The sequence below is a fragment of the Bidens hawaiensis genome, unplaced genomic scaffold (assembly GCF_021521415.1).
Source record: "Bidens hawaiensis isolate Kalapana, Puna unplaced genomic scaffold, B.hawaiensis_p1.1 tig00021065_1, whole genome shotgun sequence".
Lineage (NCBI taxonomy): Eukaryota > Viridiplantae > Streptophyta > Magnoliopsida > Asterales > Asteraceae > Bidens > Bidens hawaiensis.
This window is the reverse complement of record NW_027493267.1, coordinates 6564-28680: the sequence shown is the minus strand read 5'-3', so window position 1 is coordinate 28680 and position 22117 is coordinate 6564. Positions and strand designations below refer to the sequence as shown.

Sequence of the window (22117 nt, the reverse complement as noted above, 5' to 3'; positions counted from 1 at the left end):
TGTCATAAATTAACACCCCTATATAATATAGCTAATAAAAATCAATAGTCATATGATTATATCAACATTGCCTTTTTATGTATATAATTGGATATTTATATTCATGTTCCAAACTACTCATATCTCGTTATCCGCTAAACCACATCTATAATAAAAAAAAATTACCTATTTTGAGAATGTAGCCAGCTGAGTCGAGCTCTCTGGCTTGGAATGAAGCCTAGTCCAAGATAATAAGAGTTACCTTGGGTTTGGCGTCGTTTCAAGTCAGAAGCTCTAAATTCTTTTAACGACAATCCCAACCTTCTCCAATGTACGTTGTTATCGAAGATTTAGGATTGGAAAGAAGAAAGAAGTGGTGTAAGATTCGCATTTAGAAGATTTTGCATATATACATTCCACTTTGCCATTTTTTAGGTCAACCATGAAATCATTAAAAGGTGTTTGTGGAGGGGGTTTGCTTTGTAATGAAACCACAAAGACTTTCTATTTATATCATAGCCTTCTTCAAACACTAGAATTTGTTCCTTCTGTTTTGTTTTGTTAATGTTCTAAATTCTCGTGTTTCTATCGTTTTATTGGTTATAATGTACAAATAGTTACAACTTCTCGTGTTTTCTATCGGTCATAATGTACAAATACAACTTGTGATTATATTAGGCCTCACTATATATATGGTAACTTTCACACAAAAGGTGAAAATGACTTGTGGTCTCGTGATATCAAAGTATGTATACAGCGGTGTCCCGTCGAATCCCATAGCAAACAATGATGTTTAGTTAGGATTAGGTCAGTAGGATTTGATTGTAAGTGTTTGCCGTTCTAAAAAACGGGTAACATGCACATTTTTTGGTTTTCTTTTTATTAAAACACTAAAAAGTTGGTGCATAAATTATAAGTATTAGTTAAAACTAAAGAAATAAATTGCTATTTTAAATTTAAGGAAAATTGGCAAATAACGGTCCCAACTAAGCATTTGGCTGGTGGTGGTCCAAACTAAAGATGTATTTATTTGTAACAGTTCACGACTAACGAACAGTTAACTCCGTTAGTTCGGTGCTTACATGGCACGTCTAGGTGTCCAGATATTGCTTATGTGACGGCTTGCATGGCAACTAGGCATAATAGTAATAATAATTTAATTTCTTTTTCATTTTTTCATAATAATAGATCATCTTCATCTTTGGGGGCCTGGGGCTTCTCTAAACCATAACCACCACAGCCAACTATCTTTGGCGGCTGCCACCCACTTCCACCATAGTTACCATTGTCGGCCACCACCCACCTCCACCACAACCCACCATCTCTTGCAACCCAACTCCCTCCCATCTCCCCATTATTTTCGGTCCAAACATGCCACCGCCAGCATTTCCTTCCACAGCGAGACACCATCACCTTCTCCGACGAGCCATCACCAAAAGCCCTAATCTGCATCCGACCAAGCGACGATGGTTGGAACCTTTCAAACCCTATAACGCTAACTTTTATTACCCATTCCGTTGAACCCACTATGGTTCAACATCAGATGGGTGTCGCACGGTCGCGTATCTACAGATAACCAGATTTATAGTCAGTTTCCATTCAACCCATCACCACTGTGTCGCCGTTCTTCCTAGGGTTTCAGCTTCAAGTTCGAGAGATTACCAACATAATGCTCATCGTTCAATCGTTAAGAGAATCGGTTTATGAGATAAATCGAAAATCAGATCCTCTAGATCTAACAATTTATTACCGGCGTGTTCCGGGTTGAACGGAAGAAGATGACTCGTTTTAGGGACGATTCTGGTGTGCTCAGATTTTGGGGGTAACTTTAGTGTGGATAATTAGAAGGCCATGGAAGATAATTTTGATAAAGAAGTTGCAGGTTTGAGAAAAATTGGTGGCAGAACTATGCCACGCAAGCCGCCACATAAGCAATATCTAGATACCTAGACGTGCCATGTAAGCACCGAACTAACAGAGTTAACTATCTGTTAGTCGTGGACTGTTACAAACAAATACATGTTTAGTTTGGACCGCCACCAGCCAAATGCTTAGTTGAGACCGTTATTTGCTAATAGAGCATAGTTGGGAGTATTTTAAACCAATTTTTCTAAATTTAAATATGTAGTAACCATCATTTTCTGTTAATTTTCTTATTAATTAAAAAGTGCACAAAACACAACTTATAAGGTGATCTCAATATGTTATTGTAAAACTCAATAACATAATAGGTAAATCGTTACACGGAATGAAAGTGGGAGAAACACCGACATATATTTCTAGGAACACCGTCGTTGGCCTTTAGTGGTGGCCATTGGGAGCCAAAGCCCGGACCAGTCCACTCACAGTTTTAAAAAAGAGTTAATGAAGGATGAGAGAGGTCGGGTGAGAAAAGCAGGAAGGAGAGGCTCGGGTGCACGAGAACACCAATCTTTTGGTATCTAAATAGGATATGTTTGGTAAAACTAACTGGTAGCTGTAGCTGGAAGCTACTAGCTAGTAGCTGGAAGCCGGTGACTGGAAGTTGGTGCTGTTAGCTGTTAGCTGTAGTGTGACATCGTCAATTTCGGGTCCGAATAGTATTCGTTTTGTAAACTTTTTTTATGTAAACCGACCTGTTTTGTAATACGGGTGATAAAAACTAGTAATACATAATTAAGTCAATATTATCAATTATTGAAACAATTAGGGGTGTTTGGCTGAGCTTTTTATAACTACTTATTTGCTTATTTGTTTTGTTTTTTGAAAATTAAAAGCAGTTTATAAAAACTTTATTTCGAAGTTTTTTAAGCTTTAAACTTAAATTTATCAAACAGCTTTTACTTTTCAAAAATCAAATGAGCTGAAAAGTTTCTTTTATTAGCTATTAAAACTAGTTGGTAGAAGATTAAAATATATATGAAACTATTCAAAGTTTCTAAAAACATATTAAACAACTAGCTTTTAAATTAAATTGTTTGTTAATTTTAAAAATTTACATAATTGTTTGATACAATTAATAATTACACACAGATGGATGTTCATGGCTCCTTTTTATAGGCCAAGACGATCTGGCGAGTCAACAATGAACACACAACACTATATGGTCTTGTTGTGAAAAATAGGTTGCGGAGTTACCGTTTAGATCGACATTCACAAATAGTAGGCGGCTTCTTGCTCCATATATCGTAAAAGTAATCATGTAACGTAGTTGATTCTTATTTGCACAATTGGAATCTCAAACTTGGAAGACCATGAAGAAATTAACTATACCTTTTAATCTTTTAAATTAATTTGCCGAGTCGGTCACTCAAGATCTTTGGACTCTATCCTGACCCGATTAAAAAATTGGATCACTCGCTATGTACTCGTTGAGAATGAAGTGAAAGACGCTCTGACGGGATTCTCATGGACATGCAAACAGTTTGATAAGGATTTCAATATCCGTCAAATCCTTTAGTCTTTGCAACTAAGTCATACTTTAGATGGTCTGTCACAAACATTAGATGATCCGTCAAATCATGGGTTTGACCTAATATACGACATATTGTTAACATGCTAATAGCTCTTACTTAAACTTGTTTACTTATGAATATCTTAAAATACATATCTTTAGCATGTTTTAATGTATCATATATCTTTAGTCGGGAGTCATATCTAAGCAATTTGCAAGTGATGAGTAAAGGGTCAAAGGTGTGAATGGATTGCGACTTGGACTGCTTATACTTGTCGTTGAGTTATTGTGGGTTGTTGAGTATTATTGGACTTGTAGCATTTTGTCACAATTTTCTTATTTTTCATCTTGTTATGTATCACAATTTTGTATAATCTCACCATATTGGTAGAGATTTAGAGTAGACATTAATCATAAAAACTCTATTGAATCTGTAAGTTATTCATAATTATGTTATTCATGTGTTCGTGTTTATGAGATACAAGTTTTGTGATAATAAATAAAAAAGAATAAAAAGCTATTATGTTGTCCACTATGAGGGGCAACATAACTTCTCCACATAGGAAACGGGGCTTCGAAGCCTCTCTCTAAAACGTCTCACTATGGTTTGTCGCTCCTTTGTTGCCCAATTATATATACACGTATATGCATATGTGTATAAGTGTGTGTGCGCGCGAGAGAGAGAGAGAGTTGCCGGCCCACCACTCCACCCCCACATCGCCCCTCTTCACAACCCCCCCCCCCCCCCCCCCAAGGAAAGAAAAAAAAAATCCTCCCACAACAGCCACAGCGGAGGGTGGCCTTAGAATCTTATACACAATTAGATTAGATGTCATTTATTGGCAAACAAGTGATTAACAAACGACCATAAGATGTACTAGAATTTTCTAAAACTCTTATATTTATATAAGCATCCCTAATGCTACAGTAACTTTAGTGTAGATTAAATTAGTGACTGCTAACCTGCCATGTGGTGCGCTAGTAAGGTTATTATAATATAATATATTTTATGTGTATTTAAATCATATGACCGGCGCAATACATCTAAGGCAACCTCTAGTTACTATGATAAATGTAGAATTGATTTCAGAACAATTATAAAAAGTTAAAATAAAAAAATGTTTTGAGTTTTGATTAATTTTTGTGAAAAGATATAATTTCCATATACTTATCCCAAGTATTTTTATTAATTCGATTTCTACAAAATGGACACGTTTCTCCCAACAACTCATTCAATAAGTTTATCTCCAATATAAGCACGTGTCTTTCACATATAAATTGTAAGCCACAAGAGCAACAGTCAGTTTGACTCTATCGTTGTATCCTGAATCGCCACAAACAATTTCACATCACATATATGGTCGTTATCTTAATTTATAGTCTTAGCTAGATAAAGTACTTAACTGTAGCTAGTAAAAAACAATCTACATGAGTCTAGAAATCAGTATCCAAATCTAATTCATGTAACATTTATTATGGCAAATAAAAGGTATATCAAATATTAAATCGGATTTAATATATAAATTCGATTTGCAAATTATTTACTTAAATATGATTTAAGTGACATTATTAGTCGGCATCTGTTATGGGCTTATAATGCCCACTACCACGTTGGCCTTTAACGTCAACGAACATTGCGCCGCAATGGTTAAATTGAGCGCCGCCACTTAACGCGTGTTAGAGAGAAGGGTGGGGCCCATGGAACCTCATTCAACTCAACATTTTTTTAATTTAATTATCTCTAGCTAAACCACAACATAACAGTCAAATGATAAGTTAGTTAAAAGTTTACTGTTTAAGTGAGATAATTATTACACTTTTTAGTTAAACCATAGCATATAGCGTTATATAAAACAAAAGGTTCGTAGATATATATAGACTAAAACCCTAAAATGAAGTATCATGGAAACCTAATGAAGTTGTTATATCAAAGAACAAATGTTCTTTGTGTGAATATGGTGCACCAAATTCGATCCCAAAATATCATTTTTAATATTTCAAGAGCAAGGTCACATCTAAATAATATTTGAATTTAATTCACGTAGCATTTTTCATATACAAACAAAATATCTTCTAAAGAATACACGAATAAAAGACGTGTTAAATTGGTTTCGATCTATTGACGAGTTAGTTTCAAAGCTTCAGTTGGGGGAGGCTGAAGACTATTTTAAAGGCAGTTTTAATAACAACTTTCTTCCTCAAACAACATGGGATGGGATCTTCTTTGTACTATAGATCTTTTATATATGTAACTTCACTATTTATAAGGTGATACGACATGGTTTCTTTGTTTTTATTCAAGCTCACATTTTTATTCACCACTTGGTATCACTGTTGTAAAAATCGTTTGTCATCAGTCAGACGGTAGGATGAGAACTAGCGATTAATCATGAATTCATGATTAACCGAGATTAATTGAATTAAACTTTAATGTATGAATTTTCAGTTTTATATATGCACGCAAACATTTTTATATTTAATTTTCAATTTTATGTATATTCAAACACAATTTGACCGAAAATTGGCTGGAATTTCGTTTGAAACACCTGATTTTGGTCGGAATCTCGTCGAAAACAGTTGATTTTGGCTAGGCCCTTGTCGGACAAGGCCGAATGTGATAGCAAAATCAACGATAACGGGTAGGAATTAAAATTGAATATAAAACAGATAGTTCAACGGCTCGTTTCGGATACTGATTCACCATCGAAACAAACAGTCGAGCTGCGATCTTTAACCGAATATACAGATACACCACTATGATTAAAGGATCGGGTCTAAAAATACCATTCAACTTGCCAAGATTGAACTAGCATAGACACATATTAATCTAACTCTCACTCCCAAAAGATAAATCTATACAATAACTTTTCATCAAATCACACACTAACCTAATGACTCTACTTAGAGCATCTACAACAACAAACTTGTACAAACTGTCACATCAACTCCACATCAGATTCTAAATTTTTCTGAAAAACCTTCATTTATTCCACCACAACAAACGCTACAAACCACATTAAAATAATATATAATATATGTGTATATAATATATCTATATGTATATGTGAGATGGAGAGAGGAAAGGTTGCCCACCTCACTAGTTTGCAGGAACAAACTTTGGCACATGGACTTTGTTCAATAACAAAGAAGTTTGTAACAACCAAGTTCTTAGTACGCCACGTAGATCCAAACCTTGGGTTTAACACCCTGTTGTAGATGCTCTAAGCAGTAACTAATAACCCCACTAACCTATTTTGTTTGGAAAAAAAGTAAAACAGAATAAAAACAAGGTGCATGAAAGAAAAACAATAAACAATAATTTAAAACTAAAGTTTGCATGGAAACAAATTTGGATCCATTTTCATTTTAGCGGGTCCACCTGGGTCGAATAGTCCTAAACGTCTCTCAGTTGTACCAACCTTTCTTTTGTTCTGTTTATCATGAACGGCTAGGATATGTTTACATAGGAGGTGCCTATCAGAATAAGTCCAATTATTCATAACTTTGGCCGAATTTGACCATTAACCAATTAATTGGTCAATTGACCCAAAATTAATCAGTGTGTAAACTAGCGTGATTAATCGTCGCCTAGTCGGGATTATAAATTCATATCTTTATTATAGATATTCTTATTACAAAAATGATTTAGACAATTTTATTTAAAAAAACTAGCTAGAAAACAATTTTTATTTCAAATAAATATACGTGAACATAAATTATACTTGTTCAATGCTATCTGGCAGATATTGTTTTCTATTATTGTCCGTAACCAGCCTACATGATTTTGAGAATATAAATAATTAAATGTTAATTAGTAATTTAAAAAAAAAATAATTAAATATAAACATAAGTTACATAACTTTAAAAAAAGTTGTTGGCCATATATAGTTAGAGAAGAGGTTTGGCACTTAGTGTGTATGTATATGCTATTAACACTAATCATTTTGGGTTCCATTTTCATATCAAAATGTGTGTGTGTGTGTGTGAGAGAGAGAGCGATGAACATAATTCACATAGGCTCAGTTGGAGAAGAAAACATGAAAGAAGCTGAAGCATTTTCCACCACCACTGACCATCTCAAACAAACACTTGATGCTGGTGCTCTTTTTGTCCTCAAATCCAAAGGTACATGATTAATGTTTCCACTTATAGATAGGGTCATATGTTAAAGTTCATAAATTTAAGTACCATGTTCTTTCATGTTTTCATACCATCCAACCAACAACTAAGGCTTGTAAGGTGTTAATTAATTAATATGATCATGATTTTCTTATCTTAATTAGCTAATTAATTATCATGAAAGAATTTACAAGATCTTCTTTATTAAATTATTCATTTGAAAAAATCTAAAGGTCCAACCTAAAATATGGGAGAAAAAGTCCTTACAATAAATACTTATATATATAACTATATATTTTTAATTATATGTCAGTAGAGTTATATAATTTCCTTAAAATAATATGTTATAGCTTTCATTAAAACAATATATGGTATTACAACAATGATCATTCTTTTATAACATATTTTTTGAAACCATTGTTATATATGATGATTATCATTTGGTTGGCATTGTCACATGTTATTAAGTTGATAAATCTAAAAGAACCAATATGTGGCAGGATCATGGTGGCATAGTGGCTATCATTTGACGACGTCTATTGTTGCACCACCGTTGTTGAGTCTACCGTTTGCATTTGCATCATTAGGATGGACCGCTGGAGTGTTGTCGTTGGTGATCGAAGCAGTGGTGACTTTCTATTCATATAACCTTATTTCTCTCGTCCTTGAACACAAAGCTGAGTTGGGTCACAGGCATCTTCGGTTTCGTGACATGGCATATGATATCTTAGGTAACATCTTACTTCCATTTAATGAGATAATTAGACCACACTTCTATAATTTTGTTACTAGTAACATAATTTAAAACTATTAGAAATCCTAACATGTTTCATTTGCATACCATGATACCAACCACACCATATATACTTAGTTTAAATTGCTAAGAAAGAAAATAGACCATTTAGCATAAAATTCAAAAAAAGATGAGTTTTTCTCTCTATTGTTATAGGCATTCTAAATTCTAAAAGTAAGTTGAGATGATGATTTGTGGAATTTTAGTTGGAAATATAATAAAAACGCATTATGAAGTATGAGCTTATCTTGATGGTAGATAATGGGCCCATAAACATCTAATCTAATAAGATTTAGTTCTTAGGATTTAAAATAAAGATAAAAATCTTATACAAAATCTTATGCTTGTAAAGATTTTATTAAGGATTGATTATTATTATTATTTTTGTGTGTGTATCATAAGATATTAATATAAATACTGTGATCTTAATAATTTTGGTAGTAACTTGTGGTTCATATGGCTATCTTGTATATATGTTTTTTTTGTTAGAAGTATTTCATATTCAAATCTATGAATAATTTGTATTTTGTTGACTTTAATGATAAGGAAAAAACGAAAATGTGTTTGTGTGCTTTGAGCCTTTGAATAGTAACTTAAAGTCTATGGTCAAACAGGCCCAGGATGGGGTAGATACTATGTGGGGCCCATTCAATTTATGGTATGATATGGTGCAGTGGTGGGTAATATCCTTTTGGGAGGTCAATGCCTCAAGGTTTGTTTCTAAGGCAACGGTTATTCATACATCCTTTTTGGTTATTCAAACATCCTCTTAACACACACCATGCCTATATATACACCCTATAAAGGGTGTATGAATAACACATCCCGTTTCTAATTCTCTTCGGATGATTGAGTCACCATGTTCTGTTTTTTTAATGAAAGAGTGATTCTGGATGTTTGGGTCTTTGCTGTTCAAAAAAGTTTAACTAACAATCTATATATAGTGAAATATGTAAGTACTCATAATATAAATTAGTTTCACGTCTGTCGGTCTCTTTACAACACAAAATAAAAAATAAGGCAAGAAATTCGGTATATTTTGGGCATAAATTTTCTTTGAGTGACTATGCTTTATATTTGTACGGTTAAGTTCGGACCGTTCGGTTAAGTTCTAAAGTTTACAAAGAACCAACAAAAAAAAGGGTATTTTATAAAGTTAAGAACAATGAAGTCATCTTTTTTAAAAGTTTTATTTAAGTTTTTATATGGTATTATCATATAAAATAAATAAAGACTTGTAATTCACTGAAATTCCAATCACCCAATGCAGTGAGGGTGTTTAACGATCAATTAAATCAGTTTTAAGGGTTGTTTGATAATCTAGGGGGTGTTTGGTCTAGCTTTTATTTTCTAGCTTATGCTTATATTTTAAACTAGCTTATAGCTTATTTTTTGTTATTTAATAAGCTCTTTCTAAGTGTTTGGAATAGCTTATATTCCACAAGTTGATTATACGTCTTAATGAGTTGTTAAATCCATTATTCTTTAATTTGTTTTAGTCATAAGTTGCTTCAATATTATTAATCCATCACCATTTGAAAGTAAATGGTAATTTACCCCCTTAAACAAATAAGCTTCTTCAAATAAGCTAAAAAATCGTCTTCAAATAAGCTTATCAAAATTAGCTTATATAAGCTTATAAGCATAAGCTAAAAAAGCTAAACCAAACACAACTTAAGCTTATTTATAAAAAAAAAGCTAAAAAGCTTTAAGCTTTACTAAAAAAAAGCTAGGCCAAACACCCCCTAGTCCTGAATCGATAAGATGTTTGATTAATTAAGAGGCAATTAAGAGATCCCATAAGTCATTAAGAGGTGTAACAAAACACATTATACGTCTGACCAGTTTATAGGTACTCAATTAATGAAATCATTAAGAGGTTATCAAATAATGCCTTATTATTAATCAATTATCTTATGACTTTTGATTTTTTTAAAGTGAACTCAAATATAATTTAAAACCGATTTGAAGAGGTAGGTCCCAGCAGAGCCCAGTTGGACCCGCAAGACTCACCTTGAACAGGGACGTCTGCGCGGTTGGACCCGCAAGACTCACCTTAAACAGGGACGTCTGCGCAGTTGGACCCGCAAGACTCACCTCGAAGAGACGTCTGCGCAGTTGAACTCGCAAGACTCCTGAGGGACGTCTGCGCAAAGACCAACTGGATCCGCAGGACCAACCATGCTCAGAGACGCGACGTCCTTACGCGCAGTACGCAAGCTGTTCCGGCAGGAAAAACCTCCCAATGGTGACGTACTCCGCCTGTTCCCGCAGCTACGGATACTAGCCATCAGGGAAGGCTACCCGCGCAGCAAGGCTACACGCACAAGGCACTAACTCTCAAATAATTCAGTAATGTCACCTGAAGAGGGAATGAGCAAGCCGGGAATACTCCCGCCCAAAGCCGGGAATTCTCCCGCCCAAATGAGCCAGTCCGTACGATACTGGAGGATCTTTTGTACTGTACCTGCCAAGGTATGGACAAAAGAACTGACCAAAGCTGCGACAGCTCACTGACAACAGTACGACGGGCAGCACGCTCTAGTACTTAAAGTCACTATCAGCCGCTGCCTATCCACCAACCATCAGCATGGCACGTGCGTAGCCCACAGTTGGTAGAACAGGAATACTATTCAGCCGGCTGTTCCTGCTTGGAAACCTACCTTCGGCTATAAATACTCCAACACCTTGGAATGGTATGACATTATCTTATCATCTTATATCTCCATATATTATCTGATATCTGCTCTAGACATTTCTCTTAATATACACTTATATTCAAGAGCAATCTTGTCTGATTCTCACGCCAGAGGGTAGTCACAAGGAGGTACCCCCCCCCCTTCTCAGTGACGAGCTCATGGTGTCTGTTTTGCAGGTCATCGGAAGAATAACCATCTTGCCGGATACAACCCTCGTGGGAAACATCTATTTAACCCCCAGATTATCCGTAATCTGCCCGGGGTCGATTAGTGCTTCTTCATTGGCGCCATCCGTGCATAAAAGCTAGAACTTATTTTTTCAGTTTTTTCAAAACTTCTGGAAAGATGGTTAAGGTTACTCCGTTGCCAAGGCCAACGAGCGACCAAGAAACCCCGGTAACCACAACCCCAGTTACTGGGGGGAACACCGGCGAATACACAATATTTACGAACACTACCCCGGTTACCCAAGCCAGGGCAAGTGCAGTAAATTTTACGAACACTACCCCGGTTACCCAAGCCGGGGCAAGTGCAGTAAACAATCATCCCCTGGGATTCATTGATACCCAGTCGGGAAGACGACAGACGAGGTTCCCCCGCCAAACACTTGATCAAGTTAAAGCGTGGGCGGAAGCACGTCAGAAAGAATTCCAAGCTGAGTTGGACGAACGATTACGTTCCATCCAACAAGCTAACGAATTCGGAAGCACTCGACAACAGCTCAACATGAGCAATGAGTGCGAGTCCTCGGACGATGATCGGGAGGAATCCGACAGTGACGCAAACCCTCGCCATAGGGCGAAAGGGAAGCGTAACGAAACGGACTTCCAACCAACAAGGAATTTTGGAAAAACCTTCAAACAAAGGAACGCGGGGGGAAACCCACGTGACTTCTCCAAAACCTTCAGACCAACTGCTGCAAATGCAGGAACGTCCAAATTCGCAAGGGACATTGCGGAAGCAATCGCGCCGAAGAGTGCCAAGCAGATGCCCAACATCGGTTATAAGCGAAGATCTTGTTCGCGCCGCTTTCATCCAGGGCGCCGAATACCCAGAGCTTATCCGCACGTTGACGGGTAAAGATGGCATGCCATCCACGTGGGATGCCATCATGACGGCGGCCAAGCGCTTTGCCGAAACAGAGAAGCAACTGGGTGGGGATCCGCCCCAGAGTACAAACCTCTACGCGCAGAGGACTAGAGAAAACAACGTCCGGACCGCCCGGCAAAACAAAAAGATGAAGCTAGGCATTTGGCAGTCAAGGGTAAACTTTGACACCTCATCCAGCTCTCGCTATTTAGTAGGCGGAAGGGATAACACGCACCCTTCAAGCCGACACCCCCGGTGGACGCCACTCACCAAAAGCGTCACGAAGATATTTGCCACTGAGAAACTCCCATGGCCAAAAGCTCCAACGGTCCGGCACCGACCTGACGCGGATCAGAGCAAATACTGTGACTTCCACGGGACAAAGGGTCACACCACTGAGAAGTGTACATCCTTGAGGGATATTGTTGAATCATTTGTCAAGGATAGAAAGCTTACACACCTTGTGGCATCAATCAAGAATGGAAGGAAGAATGACAACCGATACAAAAGCAACGGACGAAAGCCCGTTGACATCAGCATCCACATGGTTCATAGTAACATCAGAGGAAGAAAAAGACGGACGACAGAACCATGCGCATGGAAGGAAGCTGAGGTGCGTTTCCCGCGAGTGCCAGGAGGACCCAACAAAGAAGGCCCTATCGTCATCAAAAGCCAGCTGGGGCACTACATCACTTCCCGCACTCTTGTTGACAACGGCGCCTCGTCAACAGTTATGTACAGGCAGTTCTTCGACAAGCTAGACGAAGAAGACAAAGAACGCCTGGAAACGGTCTACGCCTCGATGGAAGGGTTTGACGGCAGCACAAACACCCCCCTGGGTATCCTATCCTTCCCCGTCATTCTCACAGACGGGAAACACTCCCGCACAGAAGACATGGACTTTGTCGTAATGAGGAAGCCACACCACACATACGACATTCTCTTCGGGAGAGACGGGATGGCAAGATTCAATGCCGTGGTATCTTCAGTCCACGGCATGATGGGATGGCCAACAGCTGAGGGCGTAGCGATGGTCACCGGTATTCCCCAGGTAAGCATCGCATCTGTCTCATCAACACCCAAACCAAAGATGGCTAAACCGACCATCACCGAACCAGAAGAATGGGCCTTCAATGGCAAATACCCCGACCAGGCGGTTACCATTGGTCCAACAGTCACTGATCCTACGCGCACCTTACTCAAACGCTTACTACAGAAAAACGCTGACATCTTCGCATGGAAACCAGCTGACATGACTGGGGTACCTCGAAGTAAGGCAGAGCATAAGCTCAAGTGTGACCCGACTTTTACGCCGGTCATACAAAAGCGCAGAGTAATGTGGGCGGAACAAGCTAACGCGTGTAGAACCCAAGTCAAGGAACTCCTTGACGCGGGCATCGTACGCGTCAGCAGATATCAAACATGGGTTGCAAATCCCATCACGGTACCGAAGTCTAACAAACAATGGCGCATGTGCATAGATTTCAAAGACTTGAACAAAGCATGCCCCGAAGATTGTTACCCGTTACCCGAAATTGATCTTAAGGTAGATTCGCTAGCACCGTTTCGCCTTAAATGCTTCCTTGATGCGTATAAAGGGTACCATCAAATCCACATGGCCCTTGCCGATCAGGACAAAACCGCATTTCGGACGCCCGATGGCCCATTTTGTTATCAAATGATGTCATTCGGACTTAAGAATGCCGGGTCCACATACCAACGCCTGATGGACAAAGAGTTTCATGCCCAAATTGGGAGGAACTTGGAAGTCTATGTGGATGACCTGGTTATCAAAAGCCTTGACCCAGAAACGATGTTGAAAGACATCGAAGAAACATTCAACACACTCAGAAAGATAAACATGAAGCTCAACCCGAGCAAGTGTTCCTTTGGGATGGAAGAAGGGAAGTTCTTAGGAGTCATTGTTACTAAAGATGGCTTCAGAGCGAACCCTGAAAAGGTCGAAGCCATTATCAAAATGGAATCACCTACCACCATCAAGCAAGCTCAGACACTGAATGGACGCCTAGTCGCACTTAACCGCTTTTTGGCAAACCATGCGGATAGGTCGTTCCCATTCGTGTCAACGCTGAGAAACTGTTTAAAGAAAACGCACTTCCACTGGACACCAGAAGCGGAAGCAGCTTTTCAGGAAATTCGGTCACGTTTGATCGAACTCCCAACGCTCACAGCACCAGAAGCGGGAGAGGAATTAATCCTATACCTCTCCGCCACAGATAGAGCAACCGGGGCAGTCCTGCTAGTCGAGCGAAAAGGCATCCAGATGCCAATCTACTATGTTAGCCGCCTCCTAATAGACGTCGAAACCCGGTACTCTACCCTGGAAAAATTAGTCTTAGCACTTGTACAGGCTTCACGCAGGCTAAGACGATATTTCCAAGGTCACCCAATCACCATTCTCACAAACTTCAAACTTGCAAACGTTTTAGGCAAACCCGAACTGTCGGGACGCCTAGCCAAATGGGCAATAGAATTGGGAGAATACGCGATAAAGTATAAGCCGAGGCCAGCCATAAAAGGCCAGGTCTTGGCCGACTTTATTGCAGAAGTCCCCGCCTCGCGGGAGAAAGAGTGCCAGGACGAGGCTCAACCCTCTCCAGCACAGGACATCGATGATGTCTGGCGACTCTACACTGATGGAGCAGCCAGCAACGAGGGCTCAGACGCAGGGTTAAAACTAACCAACCCAGCGGGCCAAGAATACACTTACGCTATTCGACTGGATTTTCCAAGTACAAATAACGAAGCGGAGTATGAAGCATTCTTGGCCGGGCTGAGGATTGCGCGAAAGATGGGAGTAAAGAACTTGGAAGCCCATGTGGATTCCATGTTAGTAGCCAATCAGATAAACGGGACGTACACGGCCGTGAACGACACAATGGCCCTGTACCTCGCTCAAGGAAAAACCCTCATGCGCGATTTTAACGATTGTAAAGTCATACACGTCAAGCGTAGCGAAAACAAATCTGCGGATGCGTTAAGCAAGCTTGCGTCATTGGCTTTCACCCACTTGGGAAAGGACATCCGCATTGAACTCCTGGGAGCACCATCAGTCCCACACAAGGAAGTCTGTGTCATCCAGACCGGCACGGAAACGTGGATGACACCAATAATAAATTACCTTGCGGCGGGTATACTACCAGAGTCGAAAAAACAGGCAAGAAAACTACGCTGTAAAGCACTAAACTATCAACTCATCGATGACATCCTTTACAGACGTAACTTTCTTGGTCCACTCCTCAGATGCGTCGGCGACCAAGATGCCGACTACCACCTAAGGGAAGTACACGAAGGCATCTGTGGGATACACGCAGGTCCACGCGCAGTTGTAGCTAAGCTAAACAACGCGGGATACTTTTGGCCGGGGATGCATACGGATGCACTGGCATACATCAGAAAGTGTAGGTCTTGCCAACTCTACGCACCCAACACGCATCGCCCGAAGAATGAACTTGTTCCAGTCACCTCTTCATGGCCATTTCAGAAGTGGGCCATCGATGTGACAGGCCCATTTCCCACAGCAGCAGAGAACGTCCAGTTTCTAGTGGTTGCCATCGACTACTTCACCAAGTGGATAGAAGCAAAACCCTTAGCCCAAACAACCGCAAAACATATCAAAAATTTTATTTGGGAATTTATTATTTGTCGTTTCGGGCTTCCACAGAGTTTGGTGAGCGATAACGGCACCAACTTTGCTGACAAGAAGCTACAACAGTGGCTGAATGAACTTCAAATCACCCACACCTTTACCTCAGTGGCGCACCCACAGGGTAATGGTGAGGTGGAAAGAGCAAATAGGAGCATCGTCGACGGCATAAAGAAAAGCCTATTGGAACACAGATCCGGCTGGGTGGACGAACTTCCACACGTCCTTTGGACACACAGAACGATGAAAAAGGCAAGTACGGGAGAAACCCCGTTCAGCCTCACTTATGGCACTGAAGCCATGGTCCCGGTCGAAATTGGTCTACCCTCACCAAGGGTCTTGATTCATCCAGAGGACAATGATGCGGAAAGACGGTTAGACCTTATGCTAACCGAAGAACGCAGAGACTTAGCCGCAGTGCGTGAAGAGAACTACAAACGACAAATGCAAAAGTACTACAACACGCGGGTAAAACTCTGCAACTTCAATGTCGGAGACTACATACTGCGTAACAACGAGGCTTCGAACCAAGAACGCCCAGGAAAGCTGGCCCCCGTCTGGGAAGGGCCATACATTATCAAAGAAGTTTTGGGAAAGGGCGCATACCGGCTCGAAAGGCTCGATGGCACCCCCATCCCAAGAACATGGAATGGAGCTCAATTACGCAAATGTTACATGTAGATCAATTCCAAACTTATAAAGAAACGGCCTGGGGCCACTTCTAATGGAAATGATTCTCCTTTATCACATTGTGTTGATCGCTTTACATTTATAAACTTTCCGGACGGTATGCCGGTATTCACCGCATAAATATGGAAAGAAGTCGTTGCGTGTGGACGGTGGCAAAACCCGCATAAACACAAAAAACGACAAACCTCAACGCAAGTCAGTTATAGGTGAAGATTGGTCATCCCACTAAATGAAAGTGACGGTCCTACCCGCACAATCATGATAGAGGAAACTGAACACTAACCTATTGACAACCGCGCGTCGAACGGTTAACTTATTCAAAACACTGGGAAAATTGCTAAAATAAACTAAAATATGCATGCGCAAGTCATGTAACGTTTATAACGCAAGTCACAAAGATTCAAAAGTAAGCGGGACTATACACCTTACCTTGGCAACCAAGTAACTATAAGACAGGTGCGGGTACAATGTCAAGGCAAAACCCTTCACATACTTAGCACCTGCAGGGAATTGAAGCCAAGAATACCTCGGCAACCATGTAACTATAAGACGGGTGCGGGTACAGTGTCAAGGCAAAACCCTTCACATACTTGGCACCAGCAGGGAATTGACGCCAGGAATACCTTGGAAGTAAAGTAACTATAAGACGAGTGCGGGTACAGTGTCAAGGCAAAACCCTTCACATACTTAGCACTCCGCAGGGAATTGAAACCAAGAAGGATCTTCTGGGCCATGTTTGCGGAAACGGAAATAACATCCCCGCATAGCGGGAACGTTGAGAACTAGATTGTTTGAAGCTCCAAGATGGAATTGGTTGTTTAACATAATTGATCACTATGTTCAAAACTACCAAAACCTCATGGAGAATCTACACAAGTGGAACTCAACGCTCCTGACTTGCGAGGAGGTTACAGACCTACCCGCATCATACCCAAAGATCAAGCAGAAAAGTCGGGAATTTCTGCACGTGACATTAGGACTTCAGCGGGAAAAATCCCCATGGAAAACCTTAAAACTAAACCCTTTTCAAAACCCCTTACTTAAGTCCAAAAGTTCACCTCACTTATTAACAATTCATGAGAAGAACATTGGACTGGGGGGACTTGAAGAGGTAGGTCCCAGCAGAGCCCAGTTGGACCCGCAAGACTCACCTTGAACAGGGACGTCTGCGCGGTTGGACCCGCAAGACTCACCTTAAACAGGGACGTCTGCGCAGTTGGATCCGCAAGACTCACCTCGAAGAGACGTCTGCGCAGTTGAACTCGCAAGACTCCTGAGGGACGTCTGCGCAAAGACCAACTGGATCCGCATGACCAACCATGCTCAGAGACGCGACGTCCTTACGCGCAGTACGCAAGTTGTTCCCGCAGGAAAAGCCTCCCAATGGTGACGTACTCCGCCTGTTCCCGTAGCTATGTATACTAGCCATCAGGGAAGGCTACCCGCGCAGCAAGGCTACACGCACAAGGCACTAACTCTCAAATAATTCAGTAATGTCACCTGAAGAGGGAATGAGCAAGCCGAGAATACTTCCGCCCAAAGCCGGGAATTCTCCCGCCCAAATGAGCCAGTCCGTACGATACTAGAGGATCTTTTGTACTGTACCTGCCAAGGTATGGACAAAAGAACTGACCAAAGCTGCGACAGCTCACTGACAACAGTACGACGGGCAGCACGCTCTAGTACTTAAAGTCACTATCAGCCGCTGTCTACTCACCAACCCCTGTCGGGGCACGTCCATAGCCTGCAGTTGGTGGAAAAGGAATAGTACACAGCCGGCCTGGTCACTATCAGCCGCTGCTTATCCACCAACCATCAGCATGGCACGTGCGTAGCCCACAGTTGGTAGAACAGGAATACTATTCAACCGGCTGTACCTGCTTGGAAACCTACCTTCGGCTATAAATACTCCAACACCTTGGAATGGTATGACATTATCTTATCATCTTATATCTCCATATATTATCTGATATCTGCTCTAGACATTTCTCTTAATATACACTTATATTCAAGAGCAATCTAGTCTGATTCTCACGCCGGAGGGTGGTCACAAGGAGGTACCCCCCCTTTTCAGTGACGAGCTCACGGTGTCTGTTTTGCAGGTCATCGGAAGAATAACCATCTTGCCGGATACAACCCTCGTGGGAAACATCTATTTAACCCCCAGATTATCCGTAATCTGCCCGGGGTCGATTAGTGTTTCTTCAGGTTAAAACATATGTATTTTTTAAGTCATGTGTATAACTAAATTTCAAATACTTGGGTTGAATTGGTTCAAAATTTACAATTTTGAAACCATTCGGAAACCAAAATATAAATTCTGATCATATACTAATCAGATTTGAAATTTCAAAAACCGAATTTAAATTCGTAATTGAAGTTCAATTCGGTTTGAATTTATTTTTTTCAAATCCTATTCGAATAACGAACACCTCTTCCATGCAGGCAATATACGTGCTATGGAATCCAAATGGAACAATGAAACTATACGAATTTATCGTTATTTTTGGGGGTTTAATGTTAATTTTGGCACAAGTTCCATCTTTCCATTCCCTCCGCCACATCAACCTCATTTCTCTAGTCCTGTGTCTTCTTTACAGCGCCTCTGCTACTGCTGCTTCTGTATACATAGGTACAAAATTTACAATTTACTGTTATTATCGTTAAAATAGAAATGTTTTATATATTTATTTAAAATTTTATATGTTTCTTATTAGGGAATTCTTCAAAAGGACCCCATAGAAACTACTCATTGAGCAACAATGATGAAACAAGAATATTTGGAATCTTTAACGCAATCGCGATTATTGCCACCACTTTTGGAAATGGCATCATTCCTGAAATACAAGTAAATTGTTAATACTCAACTTGATCTAATTCTGCTTAGTGCATTTGTTCCACAAAAATAAAAAAGTAATGTGTTGATCGTTACTAACAATGTTATAAAATTCGTTAGGCGGCCAACCCCCTTTTAGGTAGTACTCGGACATGTTAAATATAACTAAAATTAATTATTTGATATTATATATATATGTGTGTGTGTGTGTGTGTGTGTTTGTGTCAAAACAAGCATAACCCACGTCAAAACTAAACCAGCGGGTTAAATTTTTAAATAGAACCATAATATGGTCAATGGTGAGTGATCTAACATTAAAGCAAACCACAACATTAAACAAATTAAGCAAACTAGGACTAAGAACCTTAAAATAGTGCCCTTAAATTCCAAAAATGGCAAAAATAAAATATAAATTAAACAAGGCCTTAGAGGTGGAGGTCCAATGACCGAGTAATCACGGATTCCAAGGTCGTGGAGCCGAATAGACCGACTTTTGATCGAGTTTGACCGTGGCTGAGTAATATTGTAAAGTTGGAAAATGTCGGCTAGGTGGAGGTCCAAGGACCAAATAATCATCGCTTTCAAGGTCTTGGAGGCCGACTTTTACAACACTAGTTACTAATCAACCTGATTCTACTTAGCTCATCTAATTCGCACTAAAAATCAACTGTTTCAACAATTACAATTCAACCATGCAATTATCACCGGTTAATGGGAAGATGTTTAGACAAATTTTCATGGTTGTTTGCAGGCAACGCTTGCACCACCGGTTAAGGGGAAGATGTTTAAGGGGTTATGTGTTTGCTACACAGTTGTCATAGTTACATTCTTTAGTGTTGCGGTTTCAGGGTACTGGGCTTTTGGTACCGAATCCGCTGGTCTCATTTTAAGCAATTTTATAGACCATGACGGTAATCCACTAGTACCGAGATGGTTTATTATGATGATTAACATCTTTACCATACTCCAGCTCTCAGCAGTTGCAGTAGTAAGTATGCTAACTGTTATAATGTTAATAACAATATCTTAGTTTATATAACAAGTGATTTAAAATAACAATATCTTACCATACTCCAGCTCTCAGCAGTTGCAGTAGTAAGTATGCTAACTGTTATAATGTTAATAACAATATCTTAGTTTATATAACAAGTGATTTAAAATAACATTCTTGTTGTAATTTCACTTGCTTATAAAGGTTTACTTGCAACCAACAAACGAAGTTCTTGAAAGAGCATTTGCTGACCCAACAAGAAGTGAATTCTCAACAAGAAATGTGATTCCGAGGGTGATTTCAAGATCAATATTTGTGATACTAGCAACAACAATAGCAGCAATGTTACCATTTCTTGGAGATATTAATGCAATGATCGGAGCATTCGGGTTTTTGCCACTTGATTTTGTTTTACCAGTGGTGTTTTATAATCTTACATTCAAGCCATCAAGGCGTAGGGTATTGTTTTGGCTAAACTCGAGCATTGCGGTAATATTCTCGGTAATCGGAGTTACAGCGGCGGTTGCAGCTGTAAGACAGATAAGTCTAGATGCCAAAAATTATAAATTGTTTGCAAATGTATGATCTTTTTATCATTCAAAGGGATATTGTTGAATGAGTATTATACATGTTACATTCTATTTCGCTTCTTTAAGTTTTATCTCATTGTGTTTTCTTAGTAAAACTTTTAATGAGCTAACATATATAATCTAGACGAGTAGAAGTAACGTGAAGGAGAAATTATATGTGCTGGATTATGATTCCCTAGTCCATGGTTTTGTTCCTTCGGGTTTTTCTAGCAATGTTTTTAATAAGACAACATCTTCAGACATATTAAGTTGATAACCAAGGTGTCATAATTATTATTTATTGTGATTATTTGAATTCATAATTGTATTATAATCTCCGTAGTATTGTATTTACTGTATTGGCCACTAAACACCTTGTATGCATGAGTCTTTCGTTTGGACAAGATAAAACATATGAAATGATGTTGATAGGCAGTTCTTTCACAACTTTGTAATTTAGGAATAGGATAGAATAGAATAGGAGAAGAAATGGAAAAGTGGAATAAAAAAAATAATGATAATGATTGGTTTTAATGAAATAAGATTTCTACTGTAATCGTCAATTCCATTTCACATACCAATCAAATATTATCCATATTTTCATTCTCTCACGATGACTTATTACATTCCTCTTATTATTTTCACATACCAAAACTACCTAACAGTTAAGACTAAGCCAATAGTTGAATTTAAAATCAAACAAACTTATTTTCATTTTATTCGTTTGATATATAATTATATCCATGAAGTTGGTAGCAACCATTATCTCAATAGCTCCCTAATAAAAATAGTAACGTGAATATGCATAGCTATATACTATTTATTTATTTATTATTTTCAATAAGAAAATATGAAGAAAAATTGGTTATGATAAACATTTTATAAAAGAACTTGAAATCATAGCATATATTGAAAATGTAATTTTAAAATGTGCAAAGATGTCTACATATTATGCCCCCTTAAAACTCATTTAGTTAAACAATAGCTTTCAAGTTCCATTAATCACACAAGTAACTTTAAACATGCATGTCATTTGCATATGATATCCTACAACTTTTTAGTATGATAACCCTTAAATTTCATTAATTACACAAATAACCTCACAACTTTTTAATATGGCAACCCTCATGTTTCGTTAACCCACAAGTTTTTTAATATGGTACAAACCGCTACCGTAACAAATCAAACCGATATCAACCAAGTACCCATCGCATTCCCTACAATGTGCGGGTTAATAGCAACTAGTTAAAGT

General features: G+C 39.1%; 1 pseudogene across 1 annotated transcript; it reads left to right on the top strand.

The window, feature by feature from the left end:
* The first annotated feature begins 7390 nt into the window (after window positions 1–7390).
* Window positions 7391–21193, top strand: LOC143562767 (GABA transporter 1-like; annotated as a pseudogene). Its single transcript, XR_013140547.1, has 7 exons — window positions 7391–7537; window positions 8032–8262; window positions 8939–9036; window positions 18915–19101; window positions 19187–19317; window positions 20057–20293; window positions 20501–21193. The product of XR_013140547.1 is annotated as a GABA transporter 1-like (transcript).
* The last annotated feature ends 924 nt before the right edge of the window (window positions 21194–22117 follow it).